Source organism: Pleurodeles waltl, chromosome 2_2 (genome assembly GCF_031143425.1).
Source record: "Pleurodeles waltl isolate 20211129_DDA chromosome 2_2, aPleWal1.hap1.20221129, whole genome shotgun sequence".
NCBI classification, from domain to species: domain Eukaryota; kingdom Metazoa; phylum Chordata; class Amphibia; order Caudata; family Salamandridae; genus Pleurodeles; species Pleurodeles waltl.
The window spans coordinates 22,840,633-22,868,432 of record NC_090439.1 but is presented as its reverse complement, the minus strand read 5'-3'; positions in this window follow the sequence as shown (position 1 = coordinate 22,868,432).

Genomic DNA, 27,800 nt, shown 5'->3' with positions numbered 1-27,800 from the left:
TCACCTGCACACAGAGATTGTCTTCAATACAAAAATGTATAACATGTTCAATACCTCTACACACCTATGGTGCATTAGCGGAAGTTGTGTTTTATAAAGACACCCATTAACTGGACCCAGGATGTACAAAATTAGGTAGGCAATAAATATTGTACTTACTTGCACCTATGTAAACTATAAAACAAACTAGCCCACTCATTGGTTGATGTCATCAGTGATGTCATCAAGTATGTAATTTGAGATGTCATCAGTGCTGTCATAAAACATGTCATGAGTGATGTCATATGTGAGGTCACAAACAGTACTTGGCACGGGAGCAGGTTATAGATAGTGCTGCTAACTATAACTGATGAATTTCAGTGTTTTTTTAGTTCAAAATGCTAACATTGTCACTGAGAAATTCACCCAGCTATTAGTTACTTTAACCACTATTTTAAGATTGCCCCACAATATGTCAGTATTAACTGCAAATATGCCAGGATTATGCAGGAGTTGGCACAATTGTGCTAAGAATACCATCATGTTGCAAGAATTACCGCCATTATGCATGTTCAGATTTGCCCAGTTGCTTAGTAATGCAAAATCGATATTCAGATTTGCACTATCACTCACAAATTCTAACTGCAGGTTTAAATTTGCCTTATTATTTAGTAATCATTATTACACGTTTATATGTACCTCACCACCCTGTATACCCCTACATCATATCCAGTTTTTCACCATTACTTATTCATGTTAAATTTGTGTTCAGATTTGCACTCCAAAATCTTCACTGTTGGGGCAAAGTTTTACCAAGATTTAGATTGAAAATGTGTCAGCATGGGCACATTTGCACCATGAAACATTAATCCTAATACATGTTCCGATTTACATCTGTTACTCAGTAATCAGTGAGATTTTCTCCATCACTCACTAATCTATGCGCAAACCAAGATTTTTACCATCATTCAATAATACTGCAGCATTCCATTAGGAAAGATTTAAACAAAAAGTCCAAATTTGCTAATATTACAATAAGCTGTTTTCATCTGTAAATTACATTGATGGTAATTTAGCATTTGACAGAGTCACCAAAATTGGTGGTTTCCATGATCATCAAACCTCTGACTTCCCTTCTCTATTTAGAAGATGGCAGTGGCAGGTTTACAATGGTGGAGTCTCATCTGCCTCCACTGATGCAAACCTTTGACCTTCCTTTCTGTCTGCCTCAGGGCCTCTAGTCCGGGTTACAATCACTAGACTTCCCTGCCTGGGAGCAACATATGAGACATGGAAATCAGTTTGTGGCCCTTACACCCAGGGAGAAAACTCCATGTCTTTCAGGACCATTTGTTTTTTGTTTCCCTCCAAAAAATTAACACTTCACAGGTTTGTTAATGAAAAACAAAATACTTTTCAAATAAGGTGCAACAAACATGGTAACTTCTTTGAAAGGTTCACAGTTGTCATTGCATGGCATTTGTAAAGAAGACTTTAGAGATCCTCTCCCAGCAAGAGTGAAGGTCTGTGGTCAATGGTCCTTTGCTAGGAAAACGGAGACCTGAGCTCTCACTGACCTTGCAGGCCAGGGCTGGCTGCGTATATCAGGTCCTTATTATTTATGGTGAGGACCCTAAACCCCTAACAAAATTGGAAACACTGTAATTACACATTTTATATAATACAAAATTGCCAGCCTTCAAGCAATCTGAGGGACATGCCAACTCATGGATATGCACAATTACAATAAATTTTCAGGCATTCATCTGGGAAGTTTGTCAATTTCGAAGCGAAAATAATATACTAATCTCTCTAGAGTATGGCCCTCATTATGAACCTGGCGGTAATCACCGCCGACCGCTGTGGCAACGGTGAACAGAAGACCGCCATTGGCGGTGGACTGCACACCGCCGAATAATGATGTCAATAAGATAAACCTCCAAAAATCCTGCAACCTCCACCCACCGCCAGGGCATGCAACTACGGAAAGGCAGTACAGCCCACCCCGCCACCTCCATGCAGACAAATCCTCTGCCACCAAATAATGATGCACAAATCAGCATGGTGGATAGTGAATGCAGAACGACCTTTGGTGGTATGGACCACCACAGCCAGTAATGGGACCCACCAACAACAAATGCACACATTGGCAAGTCTGAAACCCACACACCTGACACACAACACTATAAAACACTCACATACACACCCCACAATCCTTTGCAATGCCAATAGCACGACTGATATTGACAACACAACATGCATACACTGAACCCAACATCACACAAGTCACACACACAAATATACCACCAAAACACATACATACCCCAAACACCATCACGTCACATGCACAACCACACAACAGAACCCTCACCAATACACCTACAACACACCACCCACAACACTCACCATGGCACCCCCTAAGCACCCCTGCTTCACAGACAGGGGGCTAAGGACCATGGTGGACGAAATACTCAGGTTCGAGCCACAACTATTCGGGGCACAGGTGCAGCAGACACCCATGGCCAGGAAGATGGAGCTATGGCAGTGGATAGTCAACAAGGTCAACGCAGTGGAAAACCATCCATGCACAAGGAACAACATCCCCAAGAGATGGAACGACCTTCGCGGTAAGGTTCGGTCAATGGCATCCATGCACAACATTGCCATACAGAAGACTGGTGGTGGTCCCCTACATACTCCCCCTGAATACACCGACTGGGAGGATAAGGTCCTGGCTACCCTGCACCCTGAGGACCTCACCGGACTCATTGGAGGACTGACCTCTGGTAAGTCAACTACAATACCTTAATAGTCACCACACCTGTAAGGCATGTATCACCCCATCCCTTCACTACCGCCAGGACCCCATCCACTACCCAGTCCACAACAGCCACATCCAAGTCCCCTGCATGCCCAGAATCCCACAAACAAAACACCATCCAACCCCTTGTGCACAGTCACCTACCCCTGCATGGAATCCCAGTGTCACTACAACCCCTACAATGCACCTCCACCCACCACATAAAATGCAACTAAACGTACACAAGGGCACCTTGCATGCCACGGCAGGGGAATAAAAACCAACAAATAGTGCAGAGCAGTGCAGCAATTGCCGATAAAGTACCTGACACCCACATGTCTATTCCCCCCACACACAGGCACCACCACCCATGCCACCAGGACGGAGACGTCATCGCATGCCGCCCTCCACCTGAAGACAGAGGCCCCACTCAGGAGAGTGCAGAGGGATGTCTGGAAATAGAGGAATTCCCTGACTCATCACACAGTCCTGGACTGTCACCCTCCATAAGCCCCACCCAGGATACCACTGCCACCCCTGCCACCCAGCCACCATCATCAGGTCTGGCCAAACGACCCCACACCAGTGTCTCCCGGCCACGGACAGGTGGCCCACATGTACAGAGGCCAGAGTCTCCACCCACCAACAGGCAGAATGATGAAGGGCCCAGTACAAGTGGGACTGCCAGACCTGTGCAGGGGACCCAGGCACAGGGGCTAGAGCCAGTGGGAGGGCATCAGTGGCCCGGGGGGGTGGCCAAAGGATGGATGCTGCAGCCTAGGAGATGATATCTGAAGTTCTGGGAGCATACCACCATACCAGGACAGGATGGGCCAGATCCTGGCCACCCCAGAGCAGAATCAGAGGCTGCAGATAGCACACCACCAGGAGGCCATGGAGCAATTGAAACAGCTCAGTGCCACCATGTCCACCATTGCAGCGCTGCTGCAGTGCCAGTACCAAAGGCAGCCTGAGTCCTGCACCCACCTGCAAGCCCCGACCACTAGCCAGGACACTGCCCTGCCATCTACATCTGCAGTAGCTACTGGACTGGTGGCACTGCCAGAGGACACACAGGAAACCAGCAGCCCTACCCCTGCGTCCGAGCTGCGCCTTCACAATCGTGCCCTCAGACCCAGACATGCCACAGAAACACCAGCCAAGACCAAGCCCAGCGCCAGGAAGTGACTCTGCCCTGAACTGTCTTCCTTGCGTGCCACTGAGCTACCGTGTTGACATGCCACTGCCATCACACCATCTTCCAATGGACACATGGACAAAACCCAACACTACCAACAGCTCTATGTACATATGTACCTGACTATGTATTTGCACCATGTGCCCACTCCCTTTCACTGTCCCAACACTTATGTATATTTTGCCATTTAATAAATACACCTATGCACTAACATTGTATGTCCCTCATCAATATGAGATAGGAATTGTGATTGTGTATGCATTAGCCAGTTAATATCATATTCACACCTTTATGGCAGGTGGGGATCCAACGGACTGTAGTGTCTGAAGTATGTCACACTATACCTAATATTGGGTTCCGTGGCACATGCCATTTCCGTCATCATTTAGCATTTTTTCTGACAAAAGACACCACAGTACCTATTACATGAGTCAGACTGTAAGTATGCAGTGGAGACGTCAGCATCATTGAACAGTACCTTAGAGTCACTGGAAGTATAGGCGGATTAGCTGGGTCCTAGATTTGATATCTTCGCCCTCTTCTTCATCACCCTCATCCCCTCTCTGAGGTTTCAGGGCTGGTTGGGCAGCACCCTCCTCTTCCAGAAGGTGGATAGCTTTCCTCACATCCAAGTTGTGCAGCATGCAGCAGGCCAACACTATCTTGCACACCTTGTCTGGGACATAGCACAGGGATCCCCCTGAGAGATGGAGGCAATGAAATCTAGCCTTCAAGAGACTTATAGTGTGCTCAATCACTCTTGTACGTCCATGGGCCTCATTATAATTCCTCTCTGCATCTGTCCTGGGATTCCTCACAGGTGTCAGGAGCCATTGCAAGTTGGGGTAACCAGAATCACCAGCAAAAGTGGGTTAAAGAGGACCTGAACAAACTGCCTTTACTTGCATACAGCCTGGCTGTCAGCTATGTACTGATCCAGCGTCATACACACTCACCTATGAGCCAACCTCTTTCCCTTTGTAGTTGTTCCATCATGTGTGGCACACTGCTGTTTCTTAGGGCAAATGAATCATGGACTGATCCAGGGAACCTAGCATTGACATGTGATATGTACTGATCAGCAGTACACACCAATTGTACATTCATGGAGTGATATCTCTTATGATTCCTAAAGGCCTGTTCTTTCACTCTTGTGGGTATGAGGGCTATGTGGGTTGCATCAATGGCACCTATCACATGGGGGATATTATCGAAGGCATAAAATCAAGATTTGATGGTGGGGAGTTCAGCCCTTTGTGGAAACTGGACATATGTTTGCAAGTGTTGAACGTAGGCATCCAGGAATTTGGCCAGGATTTGGCTGAACATTGGTCGTGAGACCCCTGCACCCATGCCCACTGTCACCTGAAATGAGACGTAGCCAGAAAATGGAGCACAGATAGCACTTGCACAGTTATAGGGATGGCATGCTGATTTTGATTTACCGGTTTCAGAACGGGATCCAGTAATGCACAGAAGTCATGGATTGTACCTCTACTGAATCTATAGGTGACAGTGATGTGACGTTTCTCCATAGTTTCCAGATCTACCAGGTTTCTGTATACAGATGGGGCCCCCCTCGCCACATGGGTCTGTACCTGTGGGGGAGGAAATAACACATTCTGAGCGTCTGCGTACACTTGCATCCCATGATGTCACAGTATTTTTCAAAATGCGACATGTAGGTAACGCACACAAACTGAAAGAACGAGGTACACCGTCAGGCAAATGTGTGCTGAGTTAACTCTGTCATAATGGCATCACAGTGTGGACACACTTCCAAAGATGGGTACATGTGAGGAATAACGAATGATGTCAGCAAGCAATGAAGAGGAGAGAGATTGGGGCCCTGGATGAGGCACCTGTCCAGGCTATAGAGAAGTGGTGGTAGCAAAATGGCAGCCTCCTGCCATCCAGGTATGATAGAGTGGAAGTGACTTCATTCCGCTGGTGTAAGTCATCATGGCGGAAGGCGGTGTTCACCGCAATGCACCTGATCATTGGATTACATGGTTTTCAATGAGGGACCTGGGCCAATCATAATCGCCACCGGCAGTGACGGTGCACACCGCTGCGGTACGTATGCCATTTTGTCAGACCCTTGACACTTGACTCCTGATTCCCGTGAAGGGTAGTACTCCAGTGCGTGTGCTGCTGTGTCCTGACTCTGGTCCCTGAGATGGCGTGTGTCACAGGGGAACGGGCCCCGGCCTTCACAGCGGAGGAGCTGAAGAAGCTGGTGAACGGGGTCCGAAGTTGTATGGGCGACCAGAGGAACAGGGAAGTTAGCATCTGTCATCCTTAGATGTGTGTGATTGTGGCGGATGCCTGTATGCATGTGGGTTCGATGTGTGACTCTCCAGCCGTAGTTTGTCTGGTACGTTCTGCCTATGAGTTTTAAAAATGCATGTCAACAATGGCTGTTCCATATGGAGCAACATTGCATTTGTATTCGGTGCACACATACTGATGTCTGTTTCTTTGCTCTTTGTGTCCCATGAAGGTCAGCGCCCATCAAAAGAAAGGCCTGTGGCAAGCCATCTCCAAGGAGGTGTGGACCCTGGGTGTCTACAACCAGCAGAGCACTCACTGCAGGAAGCGGTGGGAGGACCTGATGCGCTGGGCCAGGCCCAACTGGGGAAGGTCTCCCAACGAGAAAAGGGTGCCCGTCGGACCCTGACCCCCCCCTAATTGCCCGCATACTGGCAGTGGCCTATCAGGATCTGGATGGGCGCTTGAAGGCAGCACAGCAGTCACAAGGGAGCGAGTAGCAACACTGTTGTGATATCACTTTGATGGATGTATTTGGGTGCTGTGGGATGTATGCATTGTAGTGACAGGTGTGTCCCTGCAGTCCTGCCCCCTCCAAGTCCTTCGGATGGTGTAAGTGCTAGCTGTGGCAGCCTCTAATGGCCAATGAGGGGTCCCCTTTCTGTGATCTGGTATTCATTGTGGCCTTATGAACCTGTAAGTGCATTGGCTGGGCATGGTCTCTCATGGGTGTACTTCACACAGTGTATGAGGTTTGTGTTTCATGAGAGTTATTTGGGTTATTCTGGGGTCATGCCCATTAGTCAGGGGCACATTCATTACGTATATTGTCTGTGCTGAGGGTACGGTCGTGACCTGGGTGGGAGTGTGTGTGAGCCAAAATGTACATATATTCAGGATTTTACATAGTTCTCCCTTGTTTTGTTTCCCCACCCCTGTGCTCTTGTGTGCTTTGTGTACATTACCATCATCTGGGAATTTCAAATGTACTGGCCAATGGCCTTATTAGGACAATACTGTTTTTTCCTTAAATACATTTTGAGATGCCAGTAGTGCTGTTGGCACAATATAGTGACGTTGTTCAGTGTTTCACTCTGGGGGTGTGGTGTGCACATGTGTGTACATTGGTGCCGGTCTTTGTTGACTTGTGTCTGGTAAGTGCATCTTGTTATGGTATGTATGGCTTGGGATGTGGGAGGGGTTGGGAGTGCATTGCAGGGTGGGTCGGGTGGGTGTGTAACAGTGCCCTTTCTTCCCAGCTGTACTTGGCTGTGATACTTACCGTTGTCATCTTCGTCGTTGGTCACGGTCCTGGAGAAATATGGCAAGGAGCAGCACTGGCATTATTTCCAACTCTCGCTCCATGTCTGTCGGCATTTTCTGTGTGCCTCCAGTGACTGTTTCCTTTTATAATGTTCGTTTCCACCACGCTTTGCCTGGCAGTGGTTCCTGACCCGGAAGTGCTGGCGGTCTGGTGTTTCATTATTTGGTGGGCGGGTAGGTCCTTTCTGCAGGCCTGTGGGTGGCCTCCCCCTTCCTCGTCGGGACTGCTAAGATGGTGGTGTGTGGATGGAATGCCACTTGTTTTTCATATGCTTCATTATTTGGCTGCCCGGAATGCCAGCCTGTTGATGTAGTTACCGCCACCGCCGGTGGAGTGGTGTTTACCTCCATGTTCATAATAACCACCTATGTCGGTAAATCATTGCAGGATTTTGGCCCTTATTTCTGTAGGTCAGATTAACTTTTTAGCAGAGGCGTCACTTAATCACTGAGATTTGGGGGCTGTGAATCTCAAATTTACCAGATAAAAATGCAGTGGGATGCAGGGTGGAGGGTGAGATGACCAAGGTTTGGCTGGACTGTTTCCCAATGTGGAACAGGGTCAGTACTGATTTGCATTAGGTGGGTCTCTGTCTAGAATGGCACAGTGGGTGTAAAATGATGGGTTGAATCCCGAGCTATTGCCACTGGTACTCTATTTGAAAGCATTCATCCTTTTCAATGCCTTTTGAGTGTTTGAGTGACAGCAGTATGCCTGGAAACCTTCCAAGCATATTACTGTCAATGTTTCTAAATAACAAAAAGTTGTATGTTTTCCTCCATTAAAAGTAAGTTTCTAGGTTCCAATTTACTACTTTTGTGGTAAACTGGTCACTGTATCTATTTATTTAAGATCTGGTCCAAAAAAAGTGAACAAGTTATAACCTCCTAATGAAATGAGAACAATGAGAAACACCAAGGCAGGCATATCAGACCTGTCACATCCGAAGCACCCCCATTGAAGATGTGCCCCTGCCCATCCTTCCTGCATCTACTAGTTCTCGCTGGGAACTTATGATATGGTCACATGCAACACAGCGACATGAAGTCCCTGCCCTGGGGTCACTTATTTTAAATTGATTTTCACTGCACACACTGTTGTTCGTTTCTACTGCAGGAGACTTGATTGTAGAGTTGCCAAATCGGTGCATGTGTCAGGGCTCAAGACTGAGTCGCAAATAAAGGATGGTGTGTAGGCAAATAATAGACCCAGCTATGCCACTGCAGAGCCATGGATCTAGCTTGGCTTTAAGTGTCTGTGCAAACGCTGAGCTATGAACATGTTTGGCATGTATATCTTGCAAGACATATAATGTAAAAATATGAAACAACATCCTCAAAATTCAAAAATAAATATTTCTTTAACATTTCACCTTAGTACATCAGATTATATCACTGCACAGAGAGACATTTATTACAAGTGATAGTTCTTAGAAACATTAATGGCTCACTCCCCAACAACAAACCCATTTGTGAACTACCAGGCAATCCAGTAGTCATGTAAACTATAAATGTGGCCTAGGTTTTCATTAATTGTAGATGGAACCCATGCGTTATTTGTAAAATATAAAGTACTGGGGCCCAAAGCTCTGTTTAGAAGCTCATTACTGGTGCAAGTAAACGTTGGCTCACTGAATATTAAGGCTTGTCGTCTGGAATCCACCCCATGCCTCTTGTGTTCACTATCAGACACTCCCTACCCCTGTATTTCACTCTTACACATTCATGCTTTCTCACTCCATGAAGTTGTTTCCATATTTTTCTTCCTTCATTTTTCTGCTATGTGTGTTTTTCCAGTGGCGGCTGTTGACATTTGAAAGTGGTGAAGCGTAAAAGTCGATATAACTTTTATGTAGCAAGTGACGTGATCAAGCTTAATGGACAAACATGGGGTCCAGGTTGGGTCCTCCTCCTGGGAAAATATTGAAAAAAAGATTGTCAAATGGTGCATTTGAAAGCACATGATTAAGCAAGACTTATAAAACAGTGGGAATGTACAGTCTTGAAATATTAAACAGATTAAAAACTGCCACATATCTTACTGCATTAATATATTCTAAAGTTACTGTAATGTGAAAATTGTACAGTGCGACAACTTCATCCCTTTAAAGTGTGTGCTTGCTCAGTGTCTTGCACTGCATGCAGCATCAACTTTGGAAGAAAATGCTCTAACCAGGCTTCAGGAAGCACTCACAGTTGCTGGCTGCAATTAATCATATGGAAAAATTTGCACACGAGTCTTTAAGTAGGATGAAAAAAGTGGGGGGCTCTCTAAAACGAAACATGTAAGATAAATGTCTGTGATTTCCATTGTGTGCCACACGTATTTTGATTTCTCTATGAGATTTAATTGCATCCAGCTATATAACACAACAAATGACATACACCTAAAACCTGTCAGAAGGATTGGCTTTGTCAATGGTAGTTGTTTAAGATAAATGCGTAACAACAATGATTTGTTATAAATAAATAACATTGGAAATCTTTCAATTCTGATATTGTGAGTATTTGAATTAAATAGTATTGACACCTGTGGAAGGTGTTTTCGCCTTTATGTTAGATAGGTATGCTTTTTACTCTGCATATCTCGACCATCTACACATCTTCAACTGCCTCTTTTCCTCTTCAGCATCCTCTTTTCACTCTTCCCCAAATCCACTTCTTATCTTCCTCACTTCACCACTTTCAAACATACACTGCACTCACTCACATTTAAGCAATTTATTTCTTTTTGCGTTTGCCTTGTAAATATTTTGACATCTGTGTACCCCCTTCACACGCATTTCCAAAGAATTTCAATTGCAACTGGAATACATGAAGATAGTTCTGTGCGCTCTGTTGAAAGGCCAACCCACTGACAGGCACTTTGCTTTGGCTTCAGCATCAGCGCTCTCAATCAATCCCTAATAAACATCTGGCAAGGTTCAGCGTATGTACTATGCAAGAGTAAGTAGATGCACAAAAAAAAATACAGAAACACAACATGATAAAGTAGCTAACGCTCTTGGGGAATACAAGATAAAGTAAAACATGTGAAATAAAAGAGGAACTAAAATAGTAGCATACATTGCCTTAATGCTTAAAACATCCATTGTTCTTAATTAATATTTGTGCAGAAATGTGTAAATTTTTCAGTGGGACCTAGCCCTCAGCTCTACTGGAGAAACTGCCCCTGCAGTTTTCCCCCTCTTAGACTCTGTATATGTGAAATGTAGAAAAGGTGCCAGTCCCCAAAAATGAGTGTTGAATGATCACACAACTTGGACAAACAGGGATGCAGGGATTGATTCCAGGTTATCTGTTTTCAGATTTTGAAATTCTGCTGCCAGATATTTATATATTCACTGAAAAAAACAATGGTTATAGAGACGGTATAGTTAGCTTCTGAATTTTCTCACACAAAACCATAGAAATTCAGCAGTTATAGTTAGAGTTATATCAAGTATAGGGAGAGAGAGTGACAGGACCGTGGGGGCCATAAATAGCAGATCCCAGCTTGTGGGAGCAATGCTTTCTTCAGTTTGCCTGCACGTATATTTGTGTGTGGGGAAATAGATAAAAACTCTATTTTCTGCCAGCGGGAGCTGTTTCACAGCTACCACTGTCAGAAACGGACTTTGTTTGCTTTTGCTTGGTCAGAGCTGTCAAAACTCCCACCAAGCAAAAGTAAACAGCCATTTTCAGGACATAGAAGGAGTCTGCACTGGGGGGGGGGGAGGTGGCAGTTCCCAGGGCCATCACTGGCTCCTTGAGGGGGGCGGAAGCCCCCCTCTAATAACTATTGCCCTGAGGAGGTGGTGGTCCCAGGGCCTGTGTGGGGTCTGCGTGGCGCCCAGCTCTGTATTTTAATTGAGCCCTGTGGAGGTGGTGGTCCTCGGGCTGTGTGGTGGGCCACACACGACCCGCACTGTATTTAAATAGAGCCCTGGGGATGTGGTGATCCCTGGGACTGTGGGGACCATGTGACCCCCTGCATCATATCAGTTCAATGTCTGGGGGAGGTGGCATTCCCAGGGGCTTTGAGGGGCCGGGTGGCACCCCGCATCCATTTCAGATAAAAGCCCCAGGGATGTGGTGATGCCCAGGGATGTGAGGGGCTCGTGGCCCCCATGAAAAATGTAATTGCCCCTGGGACCTGCCCCACCCGGGGGCTTTTTATAAAACAAGCACAGGAACCTGTGCTTGTTTCTTTTTTTCAGTGGATCTGTGCTGAAAATTAAAGAAATTAATGCTTTTTAAGCCCGGGGGGGTCCCTCTGGTACCCCAGCACCAGAGCTATAGGGTCAAGGTGTCCCTACCCTGGCCTCTTTTCTTATTGTTTTACTTTTTTTTTAGGAACTCCGCAGCAGCCGAGTAACAAGATGGCTGCCAACACTTCCTTACTGAAGTGTTGGCAGCCAATCAGATGAGATGGGGAGGGTTTGCGGAGCCTTCTCAGCCCCATATATACAAATGTGTTTTTACTTTAATAATTAAACAAAATACTGAATGTATTTACACCAAATAACAAAAGGGGTGCTTTCTGGACCAAGAGCTACCTTTCTGCCAAATTTGGTGTAATTCCGTTCAGTGGTTTGGGCGCTACCACTGTTCAAAATCCGTATGGAAAAATTAATGGGGAAAAAGCCTTTTGGGATCCCCTTTTTTCTCAGCAAGTTGAATTTGGTGATAACCATGTGCAAATTTTAAAAATGCATTTAAAATGCATTTTTTAAATGTACATGTAAAGCACACATGCCCTTTCGGCATGTGTGCACCTTACATGTTGTTAAAAAATGTTTTGGGGTGCAGCAGAAGTGGCCTTATGCCCCCAGCACCCTGGACTTTGCATTTCCCAAAATTGCGAATTCCAGTTAGGAATTCGCAATTTGGGACATGCAAAATATTCGCAAATATGGGCCGACAGGCCCATAGATGCGAATGGGGGCCGGTATTGCTTTTTGAAATTCAGTAATAGCATTTGCAATTTTTAAGAAATCGATATTACCGAATCGCAAATATGATGCATTGCATTTTGCGAATCAGAAATAGCGATTTCTTAAAAAATCGCTATTTCTGATTCGCAAAAGGCTTTTTTCATACATCTGACCCATAATGTATGCCTTTTTTGCAAGGGCGGACGTCTTTTGATGTGTAACGTGATGAAATGCCTTCTAACGTTACCCAGTCAAAATACTTCTACAATTGTTTGCTTTCCGGCAATGCAAGTTGTTTCTCTTCCATACATTTTGAATTAATTATAATGATCCACCTATCTATCCATCTTTATGCCTGTTTGTCTGTCTTTGATTTTCATTGCACTTACCTAACCTGTACTCTACCGCGGTCTCTGAGAACACATCGCATTCTTATTATAGGCTGTAGTGGGGGGCCTTGTCAGTAATATTGCATTCCGATCGTTTCCAGTGCCCTGCTTGGATATGACTGAGAATACTTTCACATTTCTGAAATATCAACCTACTGTATTCATGCAACCACAGAGTTCATTCATCAGTTCATTACAACCATTTTATTACAGTGGCAATGTGTCACTAATATAGTGCCTCACATTTAATCAGTATTTTAAAGCACCTTATGAACGATTTCACACTGCATTATAGCTGCACATTTGGCGCTTTCCAAACGTCTAAAATTCAAGTGTCATTTTTTTCATAGCTTCCGCTATTTTAAGTTATTTCCAGCAATAATTTCCAAGAACGGCTTCAGTAACTCTATAATCAATGCTCAGAACAGATCTGATACAGACAGTAAATGTGACAAGCATTATTTTATACTCTGTGCTAATCTTCCAGGAAGGACATATTTCAGATAGATGCAAGCTGCTAGCAAAGCACTGAGACAATGGAAAGCGGAGCAGGGGAGATTGAAAGGAACAAAAGAGTACCTTTTGTAAGGCCTGTCTGTCATAATACGTCCATTCTGTGGATTAACAAGGCAGGTCAGCCGCATATTACACGTCCTCGCTCTCACTTTCAAAAGGTTAAATTGAAAAATTGCTAAAAAAAATCAGTCTATTAGAAAGTCACATTTATATTTAATATTGTGTATTACCCAGCTTGATGGTGGAACATTTCTTTGATTTGCGGCTTCTAAACGTTCAGCTTTCGGCTTCTAAACGTTCAGCTTTCTCTGAAATGTATGAAGTGGTCTTTTAAGATAAAATATAAAAGAAGGGAAAGGTCATCGTGGACTTGATCTCTTTTCGGGCTATAAGTCATTCCCCGTAGTGTCCATAGCTCTATGAAATGTCAGCTAGATAAATGTTAGTCTCTTTCGTTTTTGCAGCATGTTATAAAAAATGTATAAAAGTAGGCATATAAATGTGTCTGGACAAGGTGTGGAGCGAAAAGTATGGCCCTAGACCCCCCGTGAATGTTACATAAAACAAGATGTCACATACTGAGAAACTCATTCAAATAGATATACCTAAAGATGGTATAGACATGTTTTGGTGATGGCTGGCAGGCCCCAATCAGGTACAATCCCTCCCTCTAAGTGGACAAATGTTTGAAAGTTACCATGACATGGGTACATCGTAGGAGTCATAAACCATTAGTTCCCATTTGGTTTGAGTGTGCAGTCCACATCAGCCTGTGCAAAATTTTACCCCAAATCAGACAGGACAAGGTTTAAATACTACTTTGACAGAACAGAGTGTAGGAATGGCAGCCCTACTGAATCCAGTGAATTACATGAACCCAGGTGCATTGACAGTGCAAGTGACAATAGGTCAAGTTATTATTTTATATGCTCCAGGCATGACTGAAAATAATCCACACATGTTAAATGTCTCAAATGTTCAAAATGTTCAAAATGTCCTGAATACCCCAGTCGTTCCAAATGTTTTTTGCATCAAACAGTGCACAGGAATTTGTGAGCCTGAGTAGTTCTGAGATGGAGAGAAGGAATTATTTTACGAGAACGTTGACCCCATACACATTTTAGATCCAACTTCAATGAGAAGTCAAACAGGATTTACCACTGATGCAAGGCTTCCTTAGAGATCATCACCGTATTGTGTGCCCAGATCAGAACAGAGACAGAATATTGGTTGTAGTACTCTGACTAGAAGATTTCCCTTTAACACTCTCAAAGACATGTCTATTGCGAGGACCCCAGATCAATCAATTGCAGGTCCTTCAAGAACAGAAGTATTGCAGAATATGCAAATAAGTTTGCAAGGCTTCATTCCCAGCAATTAAATGAGTGACTGAATAATTTGAGTCCTGAGGGTACCACAGGAGTAACGAGTTGCAGTGCAAGAGCAAAACACACAAAGGAAGAGGTAGACCATTGAATATACCTAGATTGAAATTAGAATTCAATGAGATGATATTGGGAAATGTAGACACAGTTCACTTAGATATTTAACCTGAATAAAAATTATGGTTTGTGTGAAAATACATAATAAAATTTGCAGGGCAATTTTATGATAGTCTAGCTGAATTAACCCAGAAATATGATGTTGATTTGGAGAAATCAAAAGCCTTGAAGAGAAATTACAGAGTAGACTTTACTGAGAAGGACATATTGAACATGAGACCTCCTGGAATGAGATTGCAGATTAGGGGCCATATTTATACTTTTTGACGCAAAACTGCGCTAACGCAGTTTAGCGCCAAAAAAATTAGCGCCGGCTAACGCCATTCTGAAGCGCCATGCGGGTGCCGTATTTATTGAATGGCGTTAGCCGGCGTTAGCCGACCGGCGCTGCCTGGTGTGCGTGAAAAAAAACCACGTACACCAGGCAGCGCCGGCGTAGGGCAAAATGGCGTTTGGGCGTCCAAAAATGGGGCAAGTCAGGCTGAGGCAAAAAAATCGTCTTAACCCGATTTGCGCCATTTTTTTTTGGCGCCCAGACGCCATTAACATGACAAAGACAGGAGTCATGCCCCCTTGCCCAATGGCCATGCCCAGGGGACTTCTGTCCCCTGGGCATGGTCATTGGGCATAGTGGCATGTAGGGGGGCACAAATCAGGCCCCGCTATGCCACAAAAAAAAATAAAAGAAATACTTACCACAACTTACCATTTCTTCCCTGGGATGGGCCCCTCCATCCTTGGGTGTCCTCCTGGGGTGGGCAAGGGTGCAGGGGGTGTCCCTGGGGGCTTGGGAGGGCACCTCTGGGCTCATTCTGAGCCCAGAGGTCCCTTAACGCCTTCCCTGACCCAGGCGCTAAAATCCGGCGCAAATGCGGGTTTTTTAGTCCCGCCCACTCCCGGGCGTCATTTTTGCCCGGGAGTATAAATACGACGCATATGCATCGCAGTCATTTTTTAAGACGGGAACGCCTACCTTGCATATCATTAACGCCTAAGTATAAATATGGAGTTAGTTTTGCGTCGAAAAAAACCACGCAAATTCGGCGCAAACGGAGTATAAATATGCCCCACGGAGTATAAATATGCCCCTAGGTAACTAATTTGTTACATTTAGAAATGGGGAGCTTCAGATAAGTGGGAAGGAAGATGGGCAAAGAAAGAGATCAGAAGAAAATTAAAACAGAACTGCTTCCCACAGGAGCAAGCCAAGTTGAGGGAAATGTGAAAATGCCTCCCATGAGAGAAACTCCTGGTAGTGGATATGGTTATGTACCTTGGACTAGGAGTGATATTTTGTCCTACCCGAAATTGAGAGAGAAACCAGTGGAGTGGTGTAGGCAGACAGAACGATTTGTGAACCCTTCAAAATGCCTGTGGGAAGATTTCCATACTTTGTTTGACATTGTGGTTCCAGATGATTTAGGAACTCGGTGTAATATTGCTGTTGATTGGCCTGACAGTGAACCTCCAAGAAATCCAGTGACAATTGCGCCGTCTGAAGAGGTGATGAAAAAGAATCAGAAAGCGATGGTCTTTTTGAAAAACAAGGTGTCCCCTAAAAACATTGATTGGTTGAGGACTGACAGAATGACTCAGGAATCTAAGGAGTCGATACATTACTATTATTGGAGATTGTTGCAGGCTTTCAAACATTTCAGTGGTTCTGAAGCCATTTCAGGCAAAGGATATGGGTAATTTTGTGTTCAGATTTGTTCAGGGATTGAAGCCAGACATAAGTAACATGATTCAACAGCATTTGATTTGTTGGCAGAACACGACAATTGATGAGATCCTGCGGTATGCAATATATTGCAGCAATGAATTGGAATTGAAGCAGAAAAACTTGAAAGAGAAGGTGATGGTGATGCAGTTGAAAGCTGCACAGAAAGCTAGTCAGAATCTAGAGTTTGCAGGGAATACTAGTGGCATGCAAAGAGTGCAACAACAAGGCAGTGGCGTAGCGTGGGGGGTACAGGGGGGGCCGGCCGCACCGGGCGCAACATCTGGGGGGGGCGCGCTCGCGAGTGCTAAAATCCACGGGTTAGGGGGCGCAAATTACTTGCCTTGCCCCGGGTGCTGACAACCCACGCTACGCCACTGCAACAAGGTAATGGTTATCAACAGCAGGGTAGAGGACATAGCGTTCCTGTAGATCAGTTTGGAATTCTGAATGTGGCAACTTTGAAGAGAGCTGACACAGTTGTGGCCAATTCGGCCTTTTGGAGGAGGAAGTGGACGCATAATGATGTAAATAAACAGGTACAAAGCAATGGAGCTGTACAAGCACAAAGCAATAATCAGGTTCAAATTCAGAGTGTTCAGAGAACCCAAACGCAAAATGCAAATGTGTCACAGAGACAATAGATGCAAGTTCACAAGGCCCAATGACCCAACAAACAAATGTTTCCCAACAGAATTTAAATTAGGTTACAAAAGTAGATGCAAATCAGTTGACATCACAGTTTCCTTTAATTGATCTAGGTGACGATGATTTTACAGACATTTTTCAGTTGAGATGCCCCAAAGAAGATGAGGAATGCATGCTAGGTGCTTTCTTAGAAGTGGATCAGCATGATCCATACGTGGATGGTTATGTGAATGATCACCATGTGTAATTTCTAGTTGACTCGGGTGCCACATGTTCTACTATCAGAACAGCAGAAGTACTAAACTTACCATATTCCGGAAAGTGAATTCAAGTTGCAGGAGTTGCAAATAAACAATTGTCCAAGCCAGTAGCAGAATCTGTCCCCGTAAAAATAGGTTCCATTGAAGATGAGCATCAATTTGTGGTATGTGACTCGGGTCGTGTAAGTCTGCTTGGACGCGACTTGCTATGCAAGTTGATTTGTTCTATTAGTTGTACCACACGTGGTATTGAGAGCCACATGAATGATGAAGATGCCGCATTTAAAATTGTGAATCAAACTCCGAGTGTCACATTGTATCCAATGCTGACATGTAATGACTTACAGAACATTAGTAAAGGAGTTGAGCCTACCAAGATAACTATGAAACCGAATGTACTGTAGCTGAGAACTCCCTCATACAACATGACTTCCAAAACAATTGCAGGAATTACCCCTATGATCAATTCACCGATAGAATAGGGAATCCTAAGAAAGACAATAGATAGTTCATGTAACTGCCCCATTATGGGCTGTGGAAGTCCAGTGGCAATTACTGCATCATCCAGGATTTTCTCAAAATCAGTGAGATAGTTGTCCCAAGTTGTCCTGTGGTACCAAATCCAGCAGTGCTTTTATTTCATATTCCATGTGAAGCAAAGTGGTTCACCATGATGTACAGTGTCAAGTGTTCTTTTCCATACTGTTGCATAAGGAGAGACAGTTTCTCTTTGTGTTTTGGCTTGGCAGTAGTGTTTTGGCATGGTGCAGAGTCTCACAAGGGTATACAAAGATCCCCTCAATTTTAACCAGATCGTGAAAAAGAATATGGAGTCACTTAAATTCCCTACCATTCACTCTTGGTCCAGTATATTGATGACCTACTAGTGGCATTAATTACTCAGGAGGGATACCATTACCCTGTTGAACCACTTTACCTGAGAATGGACATACATTTTCCACAGCTAAAATGCAGTACTGTAAGAAAGAAGTCTTGTTCTTAAGTCACCACATTGAAAAAGGTGCAAGGAAGGTGTCACAAGAAAGAATCTCAGCAATTCTGAAAATGAATCCCCCAAAGATACAAAAAGAAGTCAGGATGTTTCTAGGAATGGTTGATTAGTGTCACCAGTAGATTCCAAATATTTCCCTTTTGCCCAAGTCTTTACAAAGAGTGACACACAAAGATGTGTCTGATCGATTACTGTTGGATGAGAACTGCAAACGTGCTTTCACAGAGCTGAGAGAAACTCTTTGTCGCATCCCTGCTCTTGGAATACCTGATTTAGAATAAATGTTTCACTTTGTACAGCTGCGGGAGGAATAGAGACACTCTCTCTTTTTTTACTCAGTTGCATGTAAGTCAAATAGATTTGTGGCTTATTTTTCTGCTACTCTTGATCCTGTGGCTTCAGCATTTCCTGGCTGTCTTAAGTCAGTTCCTGCAGACTACATCAGCATAGAACAGTGCAAAAGCATTGTTATGGGTCATCCTTTCAATGTCTGTTTGGTGGAAATTTTGTTAACCCACGCCAAAACTCAGCATCTTACTAATGCAAGTCTTACATGTCATGAGCAAATATTTTTGGCCACTCAAAATGTCAGTATTAAACATTATAATACTTTGAATCCAACAAATTTGATGTCCATACCTGTGAATGATAAAAATGTAAATGATGATAGTACTGATGAAATCCAGCATGACTTTCTGATGTCACTGAACTAAGCCAAGACCTAAGATTTAAATCATTCCCCTACCTGAAAACGATTATATCATGTTTGTTGATAGCTCATATTTAAGTGACAATGGTGGTATCCAGAGAGCTGGTTATGCTGTTTGTACAGTCTCAGGTGTAGTCGAGGCCTCCTGGGTTCAAGGAGTCTTTTCTAACCAAGTAGCTGAATTAGTTGCTCTTACAACAGCATGCTGTGATTCTGAACAGCTAAAGGTGACAATTTTCACTGACAGTCAATTTGGCTTTGGTGTTAGTCATGACGTCAACCAGTTGTGGTCTCAGGGAGGCTTTTTGACCTCATCTGGATCTCCTATACATAATGGAGATAAGGTGTATAATTTTTAAATGCATTACAGTTGCCTGCACACCGCAGAGCCACTGATTATGTAACTCTCAGCAACAACTACGCCGATGAGGTGGCTAGATAATGTGCCTTGAATTGTACTGCCTTTAATAGCGAGTGAAATAATAAGGCATGTCACACTCTTCTGTTAACTGCTACAGATACCTGGGAAGAAGTTAAGAGGTTGCAGGAAGAAGTGTCAGAGGAAGAACAGCAAGGTTGGGTCAGAGAAGGTTGTGTCAAAAGAGATAAATATGATGTTTGGGTTTTGAGTGATGGAAGGGCTGTGATGCCTAATAGTTTGTTACCAACCATTGCTAGGCATTACCATGAACCAGTTCATATTGGTTGTGATACTATGGTTAGGAGTTTCAAGCAAACTTGGTTCAACCACAGATTCGGATTGATGGCAGAGGCCCTATTCACAGATATGATACCTGTCAAGAAATGAATGTAGGCAAACATACGGCGGTAACACTGAGTCCCAAAGGCAGATCAGGAGGACCTTTCAACAGAATGCAACTCAATTTTATTGAGCTTCCTGCATGCAATGTACTGAGATACATCTTGGTCATTGTATGTGTTTTCTTTCGTTTGGTTGAGGCTTACCCGAACTGGAGAAATTACTTTCTTACAGTAGCAAAACTAAAGTCCAGGTTGGCAAAAGTATGTGCTTCTACCTCATTGAAATGGTGCATTGCCTCTTGTTTTGATGAGTTTGTGCATTAATCCAGACACAAAAACTGGCCTATTCTCACATGAACTTTTCATGGTGTGTGCTATGAGATTACCAGCTGTATCTGCAAATGTTCTTGTGAATATCAAAAATGACTTGCTACTGGATTATTGCAAAATGCTAGCTGACGTGGTTTGTTCTGTGTCTCATCAGGTTGGAGAAGCTACTGTAACGCCGCAGCAAGAGCTCTGCCAGCCAACTTGGTCATGGTCAAGAAGCATGTGAGGAAGTCCCACTTAGAACCACGTTGGAAGGGGCCACACCAGATCGTGCTAGTGACTACAATGGCTGTGAAGTGAGCTGATCTGCCCAATTGCGTTCATGCAGGCCATACTCACAAAGTTTCATATACCCTTGATGATACAACACCTATCCCTGAAGGGTCAGTTACAGTGAGTGGAAGGGATTAGCTTAGTGAAGCTGTTGGGGATGTGCAAATGACTGATACAGCATAATTGCGGTCGTGGGGGGGTCTGAGTGTGTCAATAGCAGTGGTTGGTACAGAAAGGTCGAGACTGAAACTGTTGGCTCTGCAAAGTTCAGATGCTGACAAAGGACCTAGGGCCAAATGTACAAACCCATTTTCCCATAGAAACAGAATGGATAAAACGCTTTGGTACATCTGACCTTTAGTGCTGTAGCAAAAAGAGTTGTACCCAAACACAAAGGGCTAAATGAGTAAATTGTATCAGTAGTGCAAGTGCCCCCAACGATACTGACAAACCAGTAGCTCGGAGATCAAAGAGGAAGAGAGTTCCTAAAACGTATGGAGCACCTGAATGGGCATATTTTGTAGCCAATAAATGGGACAAGAACTTTACAACCTTTTGCTTTAACAATATGTATCCAGTTGAACACGCTTGAATTTGTGCTTGTGACATAACTGAACTTTGAAATGTCATTGCCACTTGATGAACTGAGATATTATATCCTGGATGTGTTTATTGGTGATTTTTGAACTTCACATTTATCAAGAATATTTAACCTTTTGTTGGAGACTTTTGGTGGAGAAAACATGAAGATTTTAGAAGATCAAAAAGATTTTTGCCTTTAACATTTGAACTTTGCTAAAGAGACAATTTTTGCTATTTGCTTTGCTCACAAATAAAAAAGGACCGAAAGAGACAATTGATATTTTTGCTGCAGAAATTTGCATATTCTATTTTACATTTTTAGATTTTTTTGATTTTTTGGTCTGAAATTCGAGAACTCACGGAATCAAATAGAAACAAGAGTAGTAAGCTTAAGTACTTATGTTTAGGAGTGTTAGGTGTGACAGTTATAATGATTATTTTATTACTTATTGGATTAGGTTTATACACACCTATTAGTTCAGAAAAAGGTAAATCCCCAAGTGCCCTGAGTTCTACAAGCCTAATAGCAAATAAAAAGTCCTTGTTCAATTAGAAAGATTTACATGCAGATGGTTCCAGAGGTGATTTGTCTACAAATGTATATTAAAAACTGTTATAAAAATATGTAAACATTATGGAGGTTAAAGATTGTTAAGTCTGCACCCAATTGCCTTCATCAGTTAGTGAGGGAATCACACATCATAGAATCCCCTTGTCGTATGGAATTTCTTGCAGTTTATTACTGACTCTTTTTTATCTCCAGCATTATTATTCAAACCATGAACTAGTTTTCTCAATTGTCCCTATCATGAAACATTTGAGCAGCATTGCCGAAGCTAAAAACATCGACATAGTGGGAGGTTTCTTTGAACCTACTTTGACAATTGGTACAGTCTATGCCCATAAAAACAAAATGACCTGTATTCTTACCCCAGTAGAAAAGGAGTTTATAGAACAAGTAGAAGAAAGAAGAAGAGAAATGAAAGCTAAAGTAGAAAAGGAAGTACTGTCACATAGTTGGTGTAAAGAAGAAGAAGCTCATTTATTAGCAGGAAATCAAAGCTTGTCAGGAATAAGGCTGTGCGCGGTCCAGGTCCCGCCCGAAATTCCGCTGCGTGTGCACCACTTGTCATCCCTTCCTGTTCCAAAAGTGGTCATCAGCATCGCCTGCCCTGTGGTAAAGCTCATGTAGCTGCAGGGTCAGGATATTGGTGGACAAGATGCACTTATCAGTGCTATTATATGAAGGGACTACAATTGCCAGGTTTTTAGAGGCAGCAGCCATCTTGGGGTGTGGCAGGCCTATAAAGCCCAGCCACACCCAAACACCTTGCTCACTATTTTGAAGACTTCGATGCAGTCAGACCTCGTGGGGGTTCCTCTGAAGAAGAGCATATTTCCTGCATGGCAGATTGACAGTGAAGCAGAGTATCCTTGTTTCCATGGTGAATTCAGATACGAGTAGGTCGTACTCGTAGCGGTAAGATCTTGATGAGCCCAATCTTGAAGGGGGTTGTTACTTCCAAAAGTAAAGCGCCCCTTAGCACAACGAGCAAACCGTTTTCAGTTCAAAGAGTAAAGAGGCCTTGGCGCGACGATTAAAGCGCTTCGGATCACATGAGTAAAGCAGCCCTTAGCACAACGAGCAAAGTGCTTCAGGCCGCATTTGTAAAGCTCCCTGGGCACGGCAATCAAAGTGTTTCAGTTCACATGAGTAAAGCGACCTTGGCGCAGCAATCAAAGCGCTTCAGTCCACATGAATAAAGTGCCCTGGGCACGGCAATCAAAGTGCTTCAATCCACATGAGTAAAGCGCCCTTGGCACGGCAATCAAAGCGCTTCAATCCACATGAGTAAAGCGCCCTTGGCAAGGCAATCAAAGCATTTCAGTCCATATGAGTAAAGCGCCCTGAGCACTGCAATCAAAGCGTTTCAATTCACTTGAGTAAAGCGCCCTTGGCACGGTAATCAAAGTGCTTCAGTCCACATGAGTAAAGCAACCTTGGCACAGCAATCAAAGCGCTTCAGTCCACATAAGTAAAGCGATTGGGCACGGCAATCAAAGCCCTTCAATCCACATGAGTAAAGCGCCCTTGGCACGGCAATCAAAGTGCTTCAATCCACATGAGTAAAGCGCCCTTGGCAAGGCAATCAAAGTGCTTCAGTCCACATGAGTAAAGTGCCCTTGGCACGGCAATCAAAGCACTTCAGTACACATGAGTAAAGCACTCTTGGAACGGCAACCAAAGCGCTTTGGTCCACATGAGTAAAGCGCCTCTTAGCACAACGAGCATAGTGCTTCAGACAAAGCAAGTAAAAGCGCTCTGTGGTATATGGAATAAAGCGCTTCATGTATAACAAAGCGCTTCAAGTTCAATGAGTAAAACTTTCAGGCCTAGATAGTCAATGTGAAAAAGTTTAGGAGATAAACGAATTATAGTTTCATTGTTTTTTGGGAAGCATAATATGTGAGATACATATTTAAGTCTTTGAGAATATGTGAGATACATATTTAAGTCTTTGAGAATTTCTAGGCTGAGATCAAACGTTTTTGTTTATGAATGTATACTGGTTACATGATTGATATTCAGAGTATGTCCATAGTCCAAGGCCCTTGCCATCTCTAGGTTCAGAGGTTGCAGTTTGTTCTTGTTCCATGATTCAAAGAAGGGGCTACGCCCAATTCAGAAAGGGTCTCAATCTGATATCACGGAGACGCCTTTATTCAAGAGTCTATTAGTGAGTTAGACTGTTATGAATGAGTATGTGCATATTTGTTCTAACCTTTTCTTTTCAGATCTCTCTCCCTGCAGTTCCCTACCCTAATTCCCTTCCCCCCGCCTGGCTTCGTCATAACTCTGTGCTATAATAGCTTTCTGAGTTGGTGACACCGGGAGGTGGGCCTTTTGTTCAGCAGCGTACAGATCCCAAGGAAAGGGCACTGTGACAAAGCTCCATTGTCTTAGGTTGGCAACATGTAGGGAAGCTGTGTCAAAGACTGACACAAAATTTTTAGGAACTAGCAAAAGTAGACGTGTTTTTGTTTGAGAGTGTTTGGACATTCATGTTAACTGGAGAAGACCCTGCCATACCAATTGTTTATTTCATCTGTGGGAAAGGTGTTTATTTTAAGCTACCTAAATAGAGGTATGGAACGTGCTATATATGAGTAGTCTTCCCCAAGACTTATCATGTTGAGCCCTTCAGTGATCCTGTTAGGGGTGAGAAGTCAAACACACAAGTGAGAAGAAGTGCCAGCGTTTCAGAGATTGTAGGAGATATTTTTGGTGCCATATTTACATCTGTGGGAGTGATCTTGAATGATTAGAAGATAAGGAAGTTGTCACCAATTGTAGATAAGCGATCTAGAGATACAGAAGGTGCCTTCTTGTTAATAGACACAGAAATGATTGCCATAAGATCAATGGCTCTGCAAAATTGTCTTGCTTTAGACATCCGTCTATAAAAAGAGGGCAGAGTTTGTAAGATATTGCAGGTTCAACAATGTTGCACTTACGTTCCAGACAATAGTAAGGAGCTGAGAAAGTACATTGCAAATATGAAAAACTTGAAAAAAATCTTAAGGAGTTAGAGACAATAGGTGCCTGGGAATCAATAATGAATAGTTTTTCAGTAGTTGGAACGTGGTTTGAAAGTTTAAGGAAAGGGAATGTTGGTAGGATGCCGAGACCTATATTGATAATAGCTTTGTGTGCTTTAGTTGCATTTGGTCTCTACACGTTATGCAAGAAGTTGGAGGAGATGAGAACAAGGAGAGAAAAAAGAAAGAAAGACATTGAGATGAAGACTAGAAGACATATCTATTACAGTCATATAAATCAGTTAGAAGAGTTCAGAAGATCTTTCCCCCAATGACCTCAAAGATTTTGATCTGTCTCATTAAAATTGAGAGATTGTAATCTGATGTGAGGGTTTGATTCACCATCAGAGGGGAGATTGATGTAGAAGAAATGTTGTTGATAATCTTGACTTCCCAATAATCATCTATATGTGACAATTTTTGCATTTTGTTATTTGAAGTCTTAATAGATTAACTGTAAAGTGGTGCACTGAAAGCCCATGTTATTGTGCATTCACTGTAGAGTATTGATTTTAACTGTTGTGGTAAAGCCCTAAAATGTCATGTGTAATCAATTAATTCCATTCTATATGATTCTTTATCATGCTAGTTAATAGTGTGCACTAAAATGATATAAACAGTTATTTTGTTTTAAAACTACTATAACATGAACACTAACAAAGCTTAATAATGATGAATTTATAATTGTGAATAGTATATATGCCTTGCTTGATATAAATGAATTTGTCATTTTAAATCACTTTAGTTACCCTAAGTGAGGTCCACAAGGCCATGTTTCTTGACTGTGAAGAAAATGTTTAGTAACTCTTGCAAACATGGCTTTTCTTTCGGACTTTGTTCCCATGAAATGCTAGCTTTGAAATAGATGTCCTAATGTTTTACACATGGGGAGCCTGAAAAATGAACATGAGCCTAGTACATTCAAGAACTGTGGAAGTAGACAGTCTACATTTGTTTCAACCCATTTGGATGAGCTAAGAGGGATGCTTTTCTATGGTGTTAATGGGAATATTTACCGATGTTGCAGTTCCATGTTGCATGATGGACTTTAATTGGAGAGTTACACTTTCTGAGTCATGTGGAGTGGTGGATGAGTAAATCATCTTGCACTTTGGACTTAACTATACCATCCTCAAGCTGGATTAGCAGCATTCTTCTTGCCCTTCCTTTTAGGAGCAGACCCATTAGGTACAGACCTCTCTAGCCTTATTCATTCCAAATGCTTTACTGAGACCCAGACATTTTCCCAGACCCATGAAGAAGATTCTTGACAGAGCTTCTGAAATGCTGAAGCCTTCCCTTTTTACCTACTTTCTGTCAACTTTGATTGATAACTTTTTGCCCCAGATGCCATTTTTCCAAAATCTTTTTGTCCTTTTTCTTTTTACTTCTTGTCCATGTATTTAGCCCAGCACATGTTCACGTGTGACTTGCTAATCTGTAGGGATTTCCATTACCCTACCTAGCCAAGCTCAGATGACCTTCAAATTGCCTTTATGCATAAAATAACTGAACAGTGCTTGTTTTCTGTCCATCAGAATATCCTTCTGATGTTTTATATTGCTTTTGTTGAATGATTAGTCCTTTTGATGTCACTTTATATAAATCTTTACCATTGCCTTGGTCAACCCATGGTGATTCTGTATCTTTATAACTTCGTCTTGAGAATTGTCTACATAAGTTTGAGACTGAGCTTGTAATAAAACCCATTAACCTTATTTCAGACTGCAGTTTTCCTTGTGTGGCCACATGGGTCATGCTGTCATTTAACAATATGTTGTTTGAACTTTTGATGTTCTCCACCTGTTCATGTGGGGTGAAAGGATGTATTGAGTTTGTTAAAGCATAATTCTGGAAATGCTTGGTCAAGCCTAATCCAGGAGTATGTAATATGATTGAATTTCCAGGGTATGAAAACTACTCACACTGTCAGGATTTGAATTATTTGAAGTTTCACAAATGAGGAATCCATTAAACCTATGTATAAGATGATACAGTAGTGCAATCTAGGAAGGATGCATCCAGATGCCACTTGAGCATGCAGATGCCTAAGTAAAATACAATTATCTTTTTTAACAGATCAGTTCAATTAAAACTCCCATTGTTGTGACTTTGGTTGCATGGAGTGGGGACTACCTAAAGACGGGAGGAAAGGGAGCTAGGCCAACGGTCAATGTGGTTTCTGAAAAGAAGTATCTCAGATTTCTTGTCACTGATTTTTCGGTAGCTATTCACATCCAGACCTGAACATTTTGAAGACAAGTTGCATGATAATTTGCTCACAAGGAAGTGGTGGGATCCAGTTGATAATTAGTTGTGTGTCACTGATGTATAAAATCATGACATAGCAGGAAGATCTATTCAAATAAATCAAAGGGCACATTTAAACATAGAAGAGCATAAGGGACAGAGATGAACCATGCATAATGACATGGAATGAGGTAGAGATCATAAAGGGTAGAGAGCAACAGATTGAGAGTAATTAAAAAGAAATGTGGAGAATCACTCAACCACTGAGTCTTCAAAACAGATCTTCAAGACATTTTAAAAGATTAGAGTGATCAGTGGTACAAAAAGGCTGCTGAGAGAGCCATAAAAAAGGCTGCAAAGAGATCCAGCCACAGGCGCAGATCCATTGCTCTAAACAGTGTAAATATTTGTGATCCATTCACAAATGCAGTGTTTAAGACCTACATAGCTGACCGATTGTCTGATGTGCGCCCAGTGGTTCTGTTAGCTAAGCAGTCATCCAATTAACAAACACAAAGATTGGGAGCAGCTGCAAACCAAGAGGTTGAATCCCAGACTACTGTTTCATCACCAGTCAAGTCTTTTCATAATACTGTACACTCTTTCCATATTAAGGATTGCCCCAAAACAAATGTCCCCTGCCTTTTCCAGAACAAATCAAGAGAAAAACTGGAACCCAAGCTCGCCATAAAGATACACTTTTTATTTTACCAAGTAATTTGTCCCAACCTTCAAGTCGTTTTTAGTGCCCCAGAGTGAT